Source organism: Cheilinus undulatus, linkage group 5 (assembly GCF_018320785.1).
Source record: "Cheilinus undulatus linkage group 5, ASM1832078v1, whole genome shotgun sequence".
In the NCBI taxonomy this organism is placed as follows: Eukaryota; Metazoa; Chordata; class Actinopteri; order Labriformes; family Labridae; genus Cheilinus; species Cheilinus undulatus.
This window is the reverse complement of record NC_054869.1, coordinates 22,772,639-22,789,539: the sequence shown is the minus strand read 5'-3', so window position 1 is coordinate 22,789,539 and position 16,901 is coordinate 22,772,639. Positions and strand designations below refer to the sequence as shown.

At 43.4% G+C, this 16,901-nt stretch overlaps 1 protein-coding gene across 1 annotated transcript in view; it reads right to left on the bottom strand.

Annotated features, from left to right (window-relative positions):
- The window catches only part of fam222a (family with sequence similarity 222 member A), a 63,014-nt gene extending 47,545 nt beyond the window's left edge, over window positions 1-15,469 (bottom strand). The window contains exon 1 of the mRNA XM_041786699.1: window positions 14,584-15,469. The gene's annotated coding sequence lies outside the window, so the exon portion shown is untranslated. The remainder of the gene's footprint in view (window positions 1-14,583) is intronic.
- Between the last annotated feature and the right edge of the window lie 1,432 nt (window positions 15,470-16,901).

Sequence of the window (16,901 nt, the reverse complement as noted above, 5' to 3'; positions counted from 1 at the left end):
GCAGCTGAGTAGTACTCTCTCTGTGATGTCTTTTGAAAGCCGGACGCAGACAGGTCGTACTGAATGGGCCCTGATGTGAAAGGCAGAGATGTTAGATAAATGTTCTCACAGCCAAGGCCTCTGCCCTCTTCCTGATGATGCATTCTTACACTCAAATACCCCCCCACCCCCACCCCCCTACCCCCTTACACACACACAGAACACAGACATGCAGTGCCAACAATCCCTCTGAGGGCAGCGTTTGTTTGGGGACAAGGTGACCCTGTTGCCTAGGGGCCTGTGAACAGGCACAATGAAGTCCTCTCATCCTGCACACACCCAGCCGACTGTGCTGGGCCGATGATGGGCGGAGGGGAGAGGGACGGGGGTGTGAGGGGCATCACAACAACCTGCTTCTACAGTTTTTAAACCCCCCTTTCCAGGAAGCCCCCTGAGATAGCTCCTTTCACAACCCGCACAGACGGAGCAAAATCCCTGCTTGTAACCCAGAGTCACGCAGTCAACAGATGGAGCTGCTATTGAGTGAAGGATCGCCGAGGCTCATCCATCCCCGCTGGAAACAATGGGGCAGCAGGTCAAGAGTGCCGTCTCCAAGAGGAGGGGTCAGGGAGGAGGGGCGGGCTTCGACACATTCGAGTCATGCGGCCACTTTGAAATGGGAGGAACTGAGAGAATGCTTTTCTGGATGACAGGCGGAGGAGAGAAGGAGGAGGAGGAGGCTCGTGGCTGCATGTGAGGCACTCGGCTGGCTGGGATCAGACTCAGGTGGAGGGGGGCTGCTGTGTGAGAATCTGGGATAGCAGTGTTTGTCTTTAACCTGCAAACACAATCATAAAGATATCCCTGCATGCACACATTTGCATGTTGAGAGGAAACACTGACTTGTGGCTTTTTTCAAGGACCAACTTTTTGTATACGCTCCAACTTCACAAAAAGCTGAATGTTAAGCACAGAGGACTTAAAAGCTCTGCAGAGAGGCTGCATGTACACAAAGAAGAGAAGACCTGCACTTCTGCAAACAGTTTCAGTAGTTTTAGGGGGATCCAATTCAAACTTCATCAAATATCACATATAAGAGAACTGGTCATCATTGTTCAATCTCTAGGTATTCTCCTAGCAGCACTGTATGATATGATGGGACAGTGCCAGACTACATCCTATGTAGATTGTGCTGTTATTTTGTCAAGGAGTCTTCTTTGATAGATTGATTGACTGTGTTTTCAAAGTGAAGGAGAAACAGAGGATGAGCATCTATGAATAGCTACATGCTCAAACGCTCATGCGTGTGTGTATGCACGGCTGCGTGATCACACAGATGATCACAAAGCAGCTGCAGCTCCCTGTAGGGGAAACTATATCAATTTTCATTGACCTGCAGTCTTGCTATCATGTGGCCCTGACCTGCGAGTCAATTAGTCATAGAGGTTGTCCTGCCTCGCTGGGTTTCCATGGCCAGAGATCAGAAATAGTACACGATAGATTCATAACTTCAGTAAAATGTATTAAATATGACCTACAAGAGATGCCACATCTTTCCACAGTATGATCCATAAATATTAAATATTTTCTTTATAAGGCAGTGATAATATTAATAATAATAATTTTATTTGTATAGCACTTTCTAAAACAAAGGTTTACAAAGCAGCAGAACCCCAAAAAGTATACAGAGCAAAATGACTTCGGATACGCATCAAGAACCCAGGTATAAGAACTTAAACTAAACAAAACCTCAACCGGCATATTAAACCCAAACAACACTATTACCCCAAAATCATCAGACACCATCAGTACTATAACATCCCAAGACATCCCAAGAAGTAAAACATCCTAAGACAACCTGAGACATCACAAGAACCATACCATCATGAGGCACCATAAGAAGTGGGGTACCCAGTCAACACAGGAAACCAACTACAAACCTGAGAACATGAGGACTAAAGTTTTAAGAAGTAATTAAAAGATAAGCAATAAGAAGTAAAAACATCTAGAGAGCTAAAATGATAAAGGACAAAAAAAAAGGAAAATAAAAGCATAGGTATGAGGAAGAGAAACACTTAAAGCAACATGAGCAATAAAAGGATAAAACCAGGAAGATCAGTAAGGCCAGTAAAAAAATAATGGTTAATAGGAAATTAAAACAAGAAGAGGGAAATATATTAAAACGAGCTTAAAAGATACACCGTTATAATAGTTATAATAACAATAACAGAAGGGAGATAAAGAGGCAGAGTCCACTGATTCTGCAAGCCTTGTCTACTTAGGCAGGTCGTTCCAAAGTCAAGAGCCTTATCACCTTCAGTTTTAAGTCTTGACTTTGGAATGACCAGGAGGCCCCTACCTGAGGACCTTAGACTGCCAGCTGGCTCATAGGAAGTTAACAACTCTGAACTCTATAAAAAATAGTTTTAAGGAGTGATTTAAAAGATATCACTGATTCCGCACACCTTATCACACCAGGCAGGTCATTCCAAAGTCAAGGGATTGTGATGGAGAAGGCCCTATCAACTTTAGTTTTTAAGCTCGACTTTGGAACGACCACGAGGCCCCCAACCAGGGATCTAAGGCTACAGGATGGCTAATAGGGAATTAATCACTCTAAAATGTAGCTTGGAGCCAGACCCTTTAATGCTTTAAAAGTAACTGGTAAAAGTTTAAAATTAATTTCACACACTGACAGGAAATCAATGTAGGGAAGCTAAAACTGGGGTGATGTGATATCGTCCGTTTAAACCAGTAAGAAGCAAACTGCATTTTGAACTACCTGAAAGCAAGAGAGTGACTTCAGATTTATACTGGGAAGAACTGAGTTGCATATAGGAGTATTACAAAGTAGGAGGTGTCAGGAGCATTGCAGCAATACTCTATTAACAACTGCTTCACAAGAAAGCACAAAGATGCAAAAAAAAGGCTTCCAATCACTTGGGGAACTATCACAAATTACACCTAATTAAACATAAAAGCTGAGTCCATGAAATCAGTGTGCAGGAGGCCTTTTCAAGAAAGAGGCAAGTAGTTTTTTCCAAGTTGTAAGAAACATTTGGATGTGAAGGACACTTTTTTCATTCATGCTTGTGTCTCCTCCAAACCAAGTACAGGGTGACAAAGGGTTCAGCTGCTATTCTTCCTCCCTAGGTCACATCACAATGCATCAATGATTCTGCTATTTCAGAATATGCTGCTGTTATGTGGTTGGAGCCAAGAATGGAAAAAATAAAGGCTTTTCAAACTGTGCTGAAAGGGATCAATAAGTGCATAGAAAAAGAAAATGGCCATAAACACAGAGGCTTTTATTCAGAGTGCCAGGATGCAGATGAAAGTACAGAAAGCACCTGGAGAGCAAAGCTGAGAGCCTGCAGAGTCATCAGGTGGGGCCAAAGAGCATTGGCTACACTCATACCTCAGCACCATCTATCTCCACAGCAGCTATTAGATTTCTAATATTGTTGGTTTTTAAGGAGGCTTGGCTTCCCAGTCACAATGAGACGGATTCAGCCCCAGTTGCCCCTTTTTCTCCCCCTCTCAGTGTGGTCTCACAGGGTCCTCTCGCTTTTCTGCAAACAATACTGCTGGGCTGCGGCCCTTATTTAAAAGATTAATAGGATGCTGTCTTGGCAGAGAAGCAATCAGCGAGGTTTCTGTGACAGCAGAAAAAGTGTGAAAACAAGGCAAAGAGGAGAGACCATTGTCACGGTTACCAACTGGCTGCCGCAGCTCAATTGAGATAGCTGTGGCTTTCAAGCCCGCCTGTCAATCACAGCAGCGAGCATCAATGGGCTGAATTTGAATGATAAAACGATAAGTCATGAGCAGGCGATTTTCCCGTCATCAGCGCCGAGTGTAACTCACTATGGGTGGAGACATTTCACTGCAGCCATATGGAATTTGGTTTCTGCCTGGAGTCGCTGGCTTCAGCCCTCAATCATGACAGAATGTGTAATCACCAAATGTCTTCCTCTCAATCCCTGTTACAATTGGCAGCACAGTGCTGTCACAGGAGATGGGGGAACAAAACGGAAAGCTGACTAAAAGACAAGCTTTAAGTGACACTTAATTTGAGATACCCAGGCATTCTCTCAGCTCCAGTAAACAGGATCCATCAAAGCTCGCCCAGAGCCTCTATGAGTGTGCAGCTGTCTGCTGGGAGAGGCACAGCATGCCTGAGAGGCCCTCAGTCACCGAGAGGACTGATGAAGAAATCAAGTCCTTTAAAAAGTTCCTAAAAACAACAAGAAGAGGAGCAGGAATGATTATGGCGCTCTTAAAGAGCAAATTTACATCTCATCCATGTCTGCAGAAACACTCAGAGCAATTTCTCCATTTAAAGGCAGCTTCTCCACAAAAATAAGAGCGCGACAGCAGCTAATGACAGCCCGAGAGAAGACGACAGAGAGGGGGAAAAAACCCAAGTGAGCTGGTGAAAGAGTAAGAGAAAAACACCGAACAGCTGTTTGCTCGTCCTCCGAGAGAGTCCCATGTGATCTCCCTGATCCTGGTTTGTGGCTGACAGAGGGGACCGCAGCTCTGTTCAGCTCCGCACTCACATGGCTCTGTGCCCCCCCCCACTGCCTCCCACCTCACCGTCACTCCACTGCCAGGAGGAAAAGATGTTGGGGGGTGGGGGGAGTGGGGGCGCTACATCAAGGAGAGATTCTCCCAGTGGGTTCTCGTCAGTTCCAGGCCATTGCACCTTGCTCGCTGGGATTTTGTTTACACACACTTCCATGCAGAGGCAGACTATTAATGGAAACTATGATGTCTGGTGTTCTTTTGCCTGCTCTGTCCTGTGTTTTGATTTTAAGAACTGTTATGATGATAACACATCCCTGTAAACCGGTGACAGCACATTACAGTTTGCTGCCCTGTGGAGCTGATTTAAGAGGCACAGACAGCAGCAGATAACATTCAATCAGAAGTCAGTGATACGGTTGATGTGGTCAGCCGTAATGTGCAGCAAAAAAGGCCTGACACACTTGTTCTGCGGTCTTTGGGGACGAACGGAGAACGGCAGGCCGCCCCTGTGTGCTCACTCTCTGCAGATGTTGCCTCGGAGAGCGGCTGACTGGCTGGCTGTGGTGACAGCTGGACAGCTGTTCCTATAGACGCAGCCACAGAAGCATGCCATGGAGATGGGGGTGGGGGAAAGCACTGTATGTTTAGTTTATCTCTACGAGGTTCCCAGGACGTGCAGAGCTGTCAGTTGTAGCAATGGTGCATGAGGCCGGATAAGGAAAGATGGCACTGAGCGGGATATGGAGAGGAAGCACAGATGGGTAACTATCAGACACAGAGGCTGATATTATTTGGAGAAGCTTGGATAATTTGTGAAAGTTAATATAAAACCAACTGGCTGCAATGGTGAAACATAAAATTTGATCCATAAGATGTGCGTTAGCAGCCGCAGCAGCTTTTCTCACCATCATAAACATGTAAAACATTCATTTGGACTTCACAGGGAATTCAAAGATTTTTTTTTTCCTCCTACATAAAAGATAAAAAAAATCTATTTTCCAAAGCAGAGAGGATAATTGGCTGAGCTTTAGAACGAATTTGGAATGTGTGCCAACATTAGTGACTGCTGCTGATGAAAAGCGCTTTAAATTGGGGTCATGTTCAGATATTATACCTTTATCCTGCCACTTCAAAAACACAGTAAGCATACATTATTGTGGTGAACAGTGCAAATTAAAGACAGTCGCAGATTAACGTCCCTGCCTGAGGAGGAGGAATTGACAAAAGCAGCAGAAAATGAATTGAAATGTTGGAAAACACTCGGCAGTATTAAATGTTGTCACCTGCTGAATAAACACGCTGCAAATCATGAGTTAAACAGATTGGATTGACGCCAGTCACTTCTGCCAAAACTCTCATTTTTCCTAAGCAGGCTGTGCCATTCATTACGCCACAAAAGGTCAGCAATTTGTTCAACTCAATAAAAATGTTAATAAAACTAAGAGCTCACTGGAAGAAGGAGTGAATGTGTGCAGATGTATCTATCTGAATGCATGTCGCCACTGCAGCTTTACGGAGGTCAAAGGCCACACAGAGGCAGCTATCTAGCAGGAAACATAGCTTTGGCCTTGTGGTAATCCAGGTCAAACTCCACCAACTGCTCAAAGCAAAGCAGATACAAACACATGCTGACAAACACACACAGTTAAGCATCCTATAAAAACCCTCACTTGATAAGCATCTGCATAAAAAGACCAAAAATCTGCAAATTCAAGCTCCCTGCACCCTCAACACACTCTGCTAAATAACAGCAAAGAGCCATTAGGCTGATTTCACCGAGCTTATAATTATATATGAAATCTTTTAGGGGAGAAGTGATTACTCAGGATGCAAGTCTGGAAGTGGGTGGGGGCGGGTTATTGCTAAGCAACCAGTCATTATCCTCCAGAGTGCAGCGAGGTGACCGGCCATCCGTCTAACTCCGCTGGCTTGCCTGGCTCCTGTATAACCCCCCCTTCACTCTCTCTCTACTTTCCCCCCACCACTCTCTCCCCCTTCCTCGCTCCCTCTCTCTCTCTCTCCACCGTCTCCCCGTCCGAATACAAACAGAGATAAAGAACGCTGCAATCGCTCTTGACACACAAATAGGTTAACACAATAAAGCCGGCTTTGCCTGGCTCACTCGAGGGAGGAAAGCAATTCCAGCAGCAGGCAGGAGGTAATAAAACAGGGCTAGGAGTGTGTGTGTCTGTGAGTGTGTGTGTCCATACATGTCCTCATGTCAATGTTCCTATGTTTTTGTATGTGAGTGGAGGCAGGCGCACAGAAGCTCTTTGGCCTCAGGGCCTAATATCCCACAGATTTTCAACCCTTTCTGGGCACAAATAATAAGAGGGGAGAAAATGACTGAAATCTCTTCTCTAAGATGAAGGAAATGGTGGCTTTACATTTAACAACACAGCTGACCAACACAGTTGTTTCTCTGTGGGTCGCATGCTGGCTCTTTTTTGTAAAAGCTCTCAAGCTTGGTTAAAATTCAACAAGCAAATTGAATGAGTTTTATCTGTGCGAGGCGCAGCTTTACGCTCCCTGACGCCGCTGCTGCTGCCAGGCCTGGCAATAAATGATAAAAATCTCCAGAGTTTTATTAAATCGTGTTGCATTCACGCTGAACTCAGGGAAAAAATGGTGAGGTGGCTTCTGCAATTACAATCCGGACCAGACAACATTGTTTTCTCCAGTCAGTGGAAATTTCATTACCTTACAGCAAACCGCCTTAGAATTGGGTAATAGCCTCTTTTTGTCACAGACACAAGTCGTCTGTGGGAGGTGTGACACCCCATAAGTGTTATCCATTTGCAACAATATGCATCCATGCAGCAGATGGATGCTGGTCAGCATAATGTGCAGTTATTCACTGATATGGAGGAAGTGAAGGGAGAATAGCGGTCAATAGCTAATTCCTGGACTGACTGGGATGTAATCAGACGCATTGAATACAGCCTTGCAGCTGACGTAGCTCTCCCCCGGCTTTTATAGACAGATGACGTAGGTCATGCACAATCCAATGCCCTGCATGTTAAAAAAAGAGACATGCACGTTTTGGAGCCCAATTAAAGGTTCTGGAAAAGTTTCACACATTCAGGCCTATCAGTGTAAATCAATTCCCATGTTCTCTACCTTCTTTTCCTTTAACCAGGTAATCAGACAGCACAGATGTAAAGTGGCGGCCATTGTCAACAGGGAATAAATTACCAAAGCATGAAGAGAAAACACTTTATCTGTCTGATGTGTTTCCTGCTTGTGCAGAAAGCTACAGAGCCCGAGGGGGGAAGCAGTCGACCAAAATGCAGGGAGATGGAGATTAGGATGATGTGCAGTTCCTTGTTCCATTAAAGTTTGATCTTCCTCAATAGCCGAGGAGAATCAGATATCTCCCATTCAAGATTAAAGTACACCAGCATAGAGGGGGAGATTAATCAGAGGCCTGCGTGAGATAAAAACAGCCTCGCTTCTGGCATGGAAAACAGCAGCAATAAAGAGTTCAACTGATAATGTGAAACATGGCGAGGCAACAATAGCAAATCAAACAGAGTGTACGGGTCTCCAAAAACAAATCAAAGCGCTAGACTAGACTGCGATACAGTGGCTGAAGAAGTACAGCAGGGCCTGATCTGATAGTAAGCAGGGCTGTCTTTTTATTACTGGTCCAGGTTGAAGAGGGCACGCCGTGGATTTTCCCATGTTGCTCTCTGTCGCCAGCCTCTCCTCCTCCTCCTCGTCTCCTTGAGATCAATGGCGCTGGGGTGATTTCACAGCAGCCTGCACTGTCACCCAGAACAAATCAATGTGACCATGAGGAAGGCAAGAGCGGCATTGTTTTTAAGGAGAGCAAATTTGCTGTTGGAGAGCTTGTCAGATTTGCTTTATTCTCTTTCTTCCCCACTAGAACACTTTGGAGGGAACAGGCCTCCCCACACTTTCCTGGCGAGGTTAGAGAGCAAACTACAAACCGCACAGCAAACTGGTGTACTCATTAACCACATATAAACTACACAGCTCATGCAGGCCCAGTGCAAGCAAAAAAAATAGACTGAGTGCCCTAACCTTTCCAAATTAAAGGCTATATATTAACCTTGATGCCTGCTAGAGACGTGACTTCCATTCAGTGTGACAGGGGGGTGAGAGGGGAGGAGGGGGAGGAGGTCAGGGGGAGATCATCACTGTCCGTCATGCGCTAAGTGGCTGCAGATAACCCTGACGTGGAGCTGCCAACATGTACCATCATAGATGATCAGATCACAGGGGTAGAGCCATGGTCAGGTAAAGCTTTTACTCTTAAAATGACAAGAAATCACAAAAAGATACAAGAAGTCCACAACATCAAAAACGCTGCAGAGGAGTAAATGTGTTTGAATTAAGGTATGCTCCTGTTTATGAACACATTGTGCCTAAAAAGCCAAATTTAAGTCAAACTAAAGAACACTTAATGCTCACTAAGTCACAGAAATTTAGAATATAACACAGAGAATAGTCCCATGTTTGCCCACATAAAAAGATACTCTGTATGATGTATTGAGTTGAATGACCAGAGCTCATTCATAAAGGTCATTGTGGGAATGCTGCTAATAAAATTAGAACCAGTCATTTCTCAGAAGTGATCTGGAAAGTTTTAAGTTTGTTTGGCAATGTCAAACCAGTGGAAACATAACAGACATCAGAAAAAAAAACTAAGAGCTTCCATTCAAACTTTTTAAGCCTAAGGGTCATTTATCAACTCATGGTTGTACAGTATTGTATAAAGTTTTGCATTTTGTGTTTTTAAATGTTGTTTTGATTTTTCTTTAATATATCTATCTGTTCTACTTAAGTTCTAAGACAGAAGTAGTGCCATTTAACTGCTCTTTACATCTTTTGCACCAAAACACCAAACCAGCACCATCTCAATGTACTGTGCATTGAAACCCAATTCTGACTCTGATCATGCAGAGCAAATGAACTACAACTTTGGTCACGTCTTCAACTTTTTAAGACCACATTCACACCACATTCATACACTGTTTATCACCCATTCACACCACATTCATACAAGGTTTATCACCCATTCACATCTCGTTCATAAACTATTTCACACACATTCACACCACAATCATACACTGTTTATCTTCCATTCAAACCACTTTTATACACTTTTTATCATCAATTCACAGCACATTCATACACTATTTCACATACATTCACACCACTTTCATACACTGTTTATCACCAATTCACTTCACATTCATATGCTGTTTATCACCCATTCACACCACATCACACACTTTTTCACATCCATTCACACCACATTCATAAACTGTTTATCACCCATTCACATCACATTCATCAACTATTTTACACACATTGACCCCACAATCATACAGTGTTTCACATCCATTCACTTTTTCACATCCATTCACAGCACATCCATACACATTTCATATCCATTCACACCACATCCATACACTGTTTTGCATCCATTCACACCATTCATACACTGTTTATCACCCATTTACAATACTTTCATACACTGTTTCACATCCAAACACTTTTTCACATCAATTCACACCACATCCATAAGCTTTTTCACCACACATTCACATCACTTTCTGCACTCTTTCACATCTTTTCACACCACATCCAGACACTTTTTCTCAATCATTCACACCATATCCATACACATTTCACATCCATTCACACCACATCCATTCACATTACATTCATACACTCTTTCACATCCATTCACATCACATTCATACACTCTTTCACATCAATTCACAACACATCCATACACTGTTTCATATCCATTCATACCACATCCATACATTCTTTCACATCCATTCACACCACTTTCATACACTGTTTCACATTCATTTCACCACATCCATACACTTTTTCTCATCCATTCACACCACATTCATACACTTTTATGCATCCATTCACACCACATCCATTCACACCACATTCATACACTTTTATGCTTCCATTCACATCACAGCCATTCATTTTTTCTCATCCATTCACACCACCTTCAACCACCTTTATGCATCCATTCACACCACATTCATACACTTTTATGCATCCATTCACACCACATTCATACACTTTTTCACATCCATTCACACCACCTTCAACCACCTTTATGCATCCATTCACACCACATTCATACACTTTTATGCATCCATTCACACCACATTCATACACTTTTATGCATCCATTCACACCACATTCATACACTTTTTCACATCCATTCACACCAAATTTATACGCTGTTTCACGTCCACTACACCACATTCATACACTCTTTACTTATCCATTCAGACCACATTCATACACTGTTTAACATCCATTCACACCATATCCATACACTGTTTCACATCCGTTCTCACCGCATCCATAAACTCTTTCACATCCATTCACACCACATCCATTAACTTTTTCACATCCATTCACACCAAATTCATACACTGTTTCACGTCCATTCAGACCACATTCATACACTGTTTCACATCCATTCACACCATATCCATACGCTGTTTCATGTCCATTCACATCTCATTCATACACAGTTTCACACCAGATTCACAACACATCCAAACACTGTTTCACATTGTTTCTCATCACATCCATACACTGTTTTACAACATTAACACCATATTTACACACTGTTTGACACACATTCATACCACATTCACATCACATACATACACTATTTCACACCTGTTCATGGAGGCTCCTTCAGAGAATTGGCCATCATTATTAGCTAATCCTATTCATACTCATCCACATGGTAATTGGACATCAGCTGGTATAGTGCTTTTCTGGTCATCTGACAACTCAAAGAATTTTTACACTTCAGGTACCACCTATCCATTCAAACCACATTTACACACTGTTTCACACCCATTCACACCACATTCATACACTGATGGCAGAGGATATATACAAATTTACACGCCATCTACGAAGCAGTGGGAGTTAATTGGGGTTAATTGTCTTGCCAAAGGACAATTGGCATGCTCTGCAGGAGCTGGGAATTAAAACCCACTACCTTTTGACTGTGAGATGACCGACTCTTCTTACTAAGCCACAGCTGCCCTGAGGTTAAAGTTACATCAAAGAGGGCTTTTTTTATGTTTACGAATTTTCATGGGAGCTGCAGTTGAATTTAATATGGAGTAGGAAAGCATGATATTGGATTTTTGCCAATATCTGATGTGCTGATATTTCTGATGTTCAAATCTGTTGATACTGATTATTGACTTTTTAAGCTAATATCTACTGATTTTGATATCATTTTGATCCTGCTGCATCCCTAATATGGAGGTTGGGTTTCACGTTTTCTTTTTCTTTATAACAGTGATCAACCAGTAAAGACATCCCAGTATCCCAGAGCCTCTCCAGAAGTCCACAAGTTAAACTGACCAGGTATCAGCATGAAGCATAAGATGAACCAAACAGAAATATCCAATCCTGCTTGTATATTTAATATCTAACTCCAACCGCAGCATCATCATCTCCATTGAAAACTGAGCATCACTTTCACCCATACTCATTCACAGTGACTGGCTGAAGGCTGTGTTTGTTTCTCCACCATCATTTCAGTGTAATGCTTCTGCTTTTATCACATTCTGTGTCAGATCTCTCTGCTCGGGCAGTGAAGTTTATATTAAATCATGTAATATTGTAAAGGCCATGTTTCTTTTGTTTGTATGCACATGAAAGGTGTTGAAAGAAGAACTGTAGTAGATTTTTCCTGATGTGAAACACTTTGATCAGGTTTCTAATGAGCCGTCGCTGACGAGGCTTTGAGAGAAAATGTTTCTTAAAGTGTCTGCTGGTTTTTCCAAGTGAGAAGCTGCATGTTTTGAAAAGAAATCAGCTAATCTGGGATGATTTTTCCTTCGACAGGGGGAGCTTTATAAAGCTATTTGGACATCTGATGTGGACTTCTGCATCTGTTCTATAAATTCTATTTCATCTGTGGGAATAAAAAAGCAGAACTCACATTAAAAGAGTCCACACAAGAATGGACATGCTGAGCTTAAAGCCTTCAGGGGCGGGGAACATTATTTAACACACGCACATCTGTATCTACTATTTTAGTCATCTTAAGTGCCAAAATGAGTTTTGCTGCCTGTGGGTAGGTGTTGAGACAATCAAACCATGCAGGGATTAAAAAAGATTAATACACAGTGCAGGAAATTAAACTTCAGCCACTTTAACGATATTCATGAGTGCAGCTCACTTCTTCACTTCAGGCAGCTGCTTTAATAAGCAAAGAATACAGTACGGAACCCAAGAGCTATCAATCAACTAAACTGATCTGCAATTTGAGCTGAAAATTGATAAAAATGTCAGACTTCTTTTGGTGAATTACTTCCATTAATGCAATGCCAAAATATGCTCTCCCTCTTGCAGCAGAAATTAATGGAGCAACTCAGATTCTCATTGGGTAATTTAGGTTCAAAGAACTTCATCTAGGATCTGCATTAATGGGAAACGTGTTTTAAATCAAAAAAGGAGCAAACATTTTGTAACACTGTGGACCTGACAGTTGAGATTATAGAGCAACAGGAAACATGGTGAAAGCAGAGGAAGATGAAATCAGAGTCAAATCTTGCAGCAGGACACTTGAAGGTTCAGTGTTGCAGGGAAAAAATAAGATCTAACAGCAAGCCAGAAAATAAAGAGGCAAAAACAAGAGCTGCAAACTCCAAAAGGTAATTCAGTGACCTAGATATTAAAGCTTTTCTGCCCGTCCGCTCTGCCCTGCCTTGTCCAACCATCATGTTGAGTTAAGGCGAGCATTATGCTGGGAAGACTATTTGTTTAGGTGAGGAGCAGCCGCAGAGCTAATATGAGCACAATTTGCTCAGCAGGTCACAGGCGCAGAGTGGAGGAAGTAAATGAGGCAGTTCTGCCCCCTCGGGTGCAGCCCCTGCCTCATACATCACTGGATGTTTTATTCAATACAGGCAGAAAGGCTCTATGGCAGGTGCCCTGACTGTGGGGGCGCCTGCCCTGCTGTAGGGGCCCATATTACATTCAGAGAGCCAGCTGTCTGCAGGGCTGCTGGGGAGAGAATGACTGGAGCCGGTGAGGAAGATAGATTTTGAGGATGCTTGTACTCTAATGATAAAACATACTGTGTGCAGCTTTCTCACTGCACAGTCAGCATAATGTGCAGCCTCATTTATGTGCAGTGTGAGCGATGAAGCTAAATATTCCAACAACAACCTCAGCAAAGCCTCAGGCTCAAAGTTCACAGGAGTCCAAACTTTATCAGCCAACATTCAAATTCAAATAAAAACCAGGACTTCGGCTGCATGCGAGATAATCAGACTTTGTTATTTGCATTAGAGGCCCGGGCTGCAGAGGACAAATTTGCAGAAGAATTCACAGGACAATGACAAATTGGCTCCAGAGCTGAATGCAGCACACAGCATCAAGCATGTCTCCGAGCACAAAGGGAAAAGTTTTACAGCTTTACGCACACATCTCCCTGGATTTTATGAGCTCCTTGATAAAAGCCTGTCACAATATGCAGGCACGCCATAAAACGCGATGGTATATCATTAACACTCCAGGGTGAAAAATCACTAATTGCAGCAGACACCGTATAGTCACCCTCCCCACGCGCGGTGACGCACGGGGGCGTACAGATGAAAAATTCGCACCTTTAGCTCTGAGCAGCAACTCCTCCAGTGCCACATACTCCTCCTGCGGTGCCTGTGGAGCAATCCCCGCGACAATACACTTAATTGCCAGCCATACTTGAAAAGACCAATATTACACATCAAAGCAGTTCCTGAAGCCATCCGGGAGCGGCTCTCTAACAAGTCGATTTTTACAACACTTCCTTTATGGAGGGTCACGCATGGAAACAAAGGCTTTAAAACGGAGACATCGTTATATGGGAAACATCCTGTGAAGAGAACATTCCTTATTTTCTACTGTAATTCTTTTGATTTCAGTATTTCAGACATGCTCCGGGAGATATCACGCCTGTGGTTCTAAAGAATCCACCAAAGCATGCAACATTTCCCAGACTTAGAGAGACAGAAACGCACTATAATGACAATAACATATATTTACCATAAATTGCTCCGTAGTGCAGGCTAGAACTCCATGCAGATTGTAGCATTCACTGAGCAATCTGCCTCATACTTCTGGGGTCCAGATTAAAAAAGATTCATTCCGTTCTCCAACATCCAGCAGCCGCTTCGTCGATGTAAAACGATGATTAAGTTTATCCTGCTCCGATGGTATATGCAAATAGACCGATATAACCCTGTGAATTAGATTCCACACTCTAGCCTCTAGCACGCAAAGTTAATAAGCCTTTGCCTTTTTTCTCGACTCGACTGCCAATTTCTGTCGAGGCTAAAAGCGCAGGTCGGCAATTTCAGGAGCGTCTTCGGGAGGATTGCGCACCAAGTGCGCCCCTGGTTTTCAGCGTTTAGCCTCCGGAACAAAGTAAAAGGTCCTGGGTGCTCTTCTCTTTGTTTGTAGATATTTCCAAATAACGAGGCAGTTAATCGACACACTGGATGGTTGAACTGCTACGCAGTATTCCAAAATCCACCGCTGTTACGCATGGGTTTAAAGTGGTCCGCCTGCTCACTTTAGACCTTAGGTGATATTTATCATGGAAATGTTCGTGTTATCTTAGAGGCAATATTGTGTAAATGTACCCTGAAAGAAATCAAGGCTGGGCCAAAGCAGCAGCCTGAAATATCCGAAACTGACGTGGTAGAAATCCCGGTGCTCAGGCTCTGCTCCGTCCGTCACTTTCTCCGCGGTGTAGGCAGCCTCTCAGATGTCTCTCCTCCCGATCCAGACTCAGATTCCCAGCTGAGGCTGTGGGGGAAGCTCGATAGCAGGGCTCTGAGATGCTCTCTTTGGTGTTTTAACCAAATAGGAAAATAATCTGTCTGAATAAAGAGCTAGCTGCTTCGGGCAGCTCCGGGACGCGGTCCTGCCCTTGTGCCGAGCTGCCGAGACTGACAATAACCCGGAACGCTGCAGACTGTCAGGCTGCTCAGACCGCCCACCGACCAATCACTGTGCTCAGGGAATAGAAACATTCCCACGGGTTGGCCAATCATCGGTAATTGAGGACTGTTACCATAGAGATGCTCGGCGTCCAAGCGTCTGAAACCACGTTGTTTATTCGCGGAAACAGAAAAAAAAAGTCTGATATAAATTGCCGTGGCAGGATGCAGATTGAGATCTGTAATCACTCCTTTCTTATTATCAGCTGCGCAGTTAAAGGATAAAGGCAAAGTCCCTGCATAGGGAGAGCTGGGCACAAACCTGCAGGCTCGATCTCTGCAGACGTGCCCCTGAGCAAGACACTGAATCAGACCAGTCTGCAGGAGAGCTGCTCTGTGGCTGCTCTCTAGGGACGAATAAAACATTATTATGCAACCAGAAGACAATTAAATGTGATTAGCATGCAAAATGAATCTACTGTTTATAAATTGGAGACTGTAAAATGCCATTTAACTTAATTGCTTTGAAACTCCTATAGGAAAAATATTCTGCACAGATAATAAGAAGAGCAATAATCAGTTTATGATATGAAAGGGGTGTCTGCTGTGTGATGACGCAGGTATCCTTTATGTGCACAGATTTAAAAGTCCCAGAATGCATAGGGTCACTATGCACGTCAAATCCACTTCCTTCTCCAGACTGTCTTTGAGCAAGAATGACATATATGTGACAGTCAACTTAACTTTTCTTCACTCTCAGGCAATGAGTCACAGGAAACCTTGCAAAACACCTTTTTTTCTTCTGCAAAATGTCATTACAACAGCGTGGAAGTGGAGGGTTGCACTGTGACAGTCTTCCTCTCTTGCACACTATGTCCAGTGCACACAGCAGACCCCGGGACACACAAAGGCGGAACAAGCAATCACACATCATGGACTCTCATAATAAGCTGACGCTGGGAAGTGGGTGATGCAGCACTCAGCTTATGCCAGTGCTGATAAGAGCCTGAAAGTATTACCTCGGTCTGGCAGCCCGCTCCAAGAAATCCATCCTGAGCCAGGTCATCAATTCTGCCCTATCTGATTGCTCACCAATCCCTGGCAGCTCCATGTCGCCGTCCTGGCTTGTGCCTTTGAAATTCTCTCTATGACTTGCACTTTCATGACAGAGCTTTCACAGAAAAATAGGTACAGACTGTATGTACAAATGGGGTCTTTTGTGTGGTCTCACACTCACATGACACAAAAATAAAAACTGCACCAGGGAAGGTAAAAATTTCAGAGCCTGACTGAATCTATCCCTTAAATGTATTCAGTGCAATCACATCTCCCCCTCATTGCTGCAGAGGACCTATAGAGCATACATTAAAGCCTGTGGTGTTCAATCATATCACCTACGCTGCTGTGTGGCTGCACAGT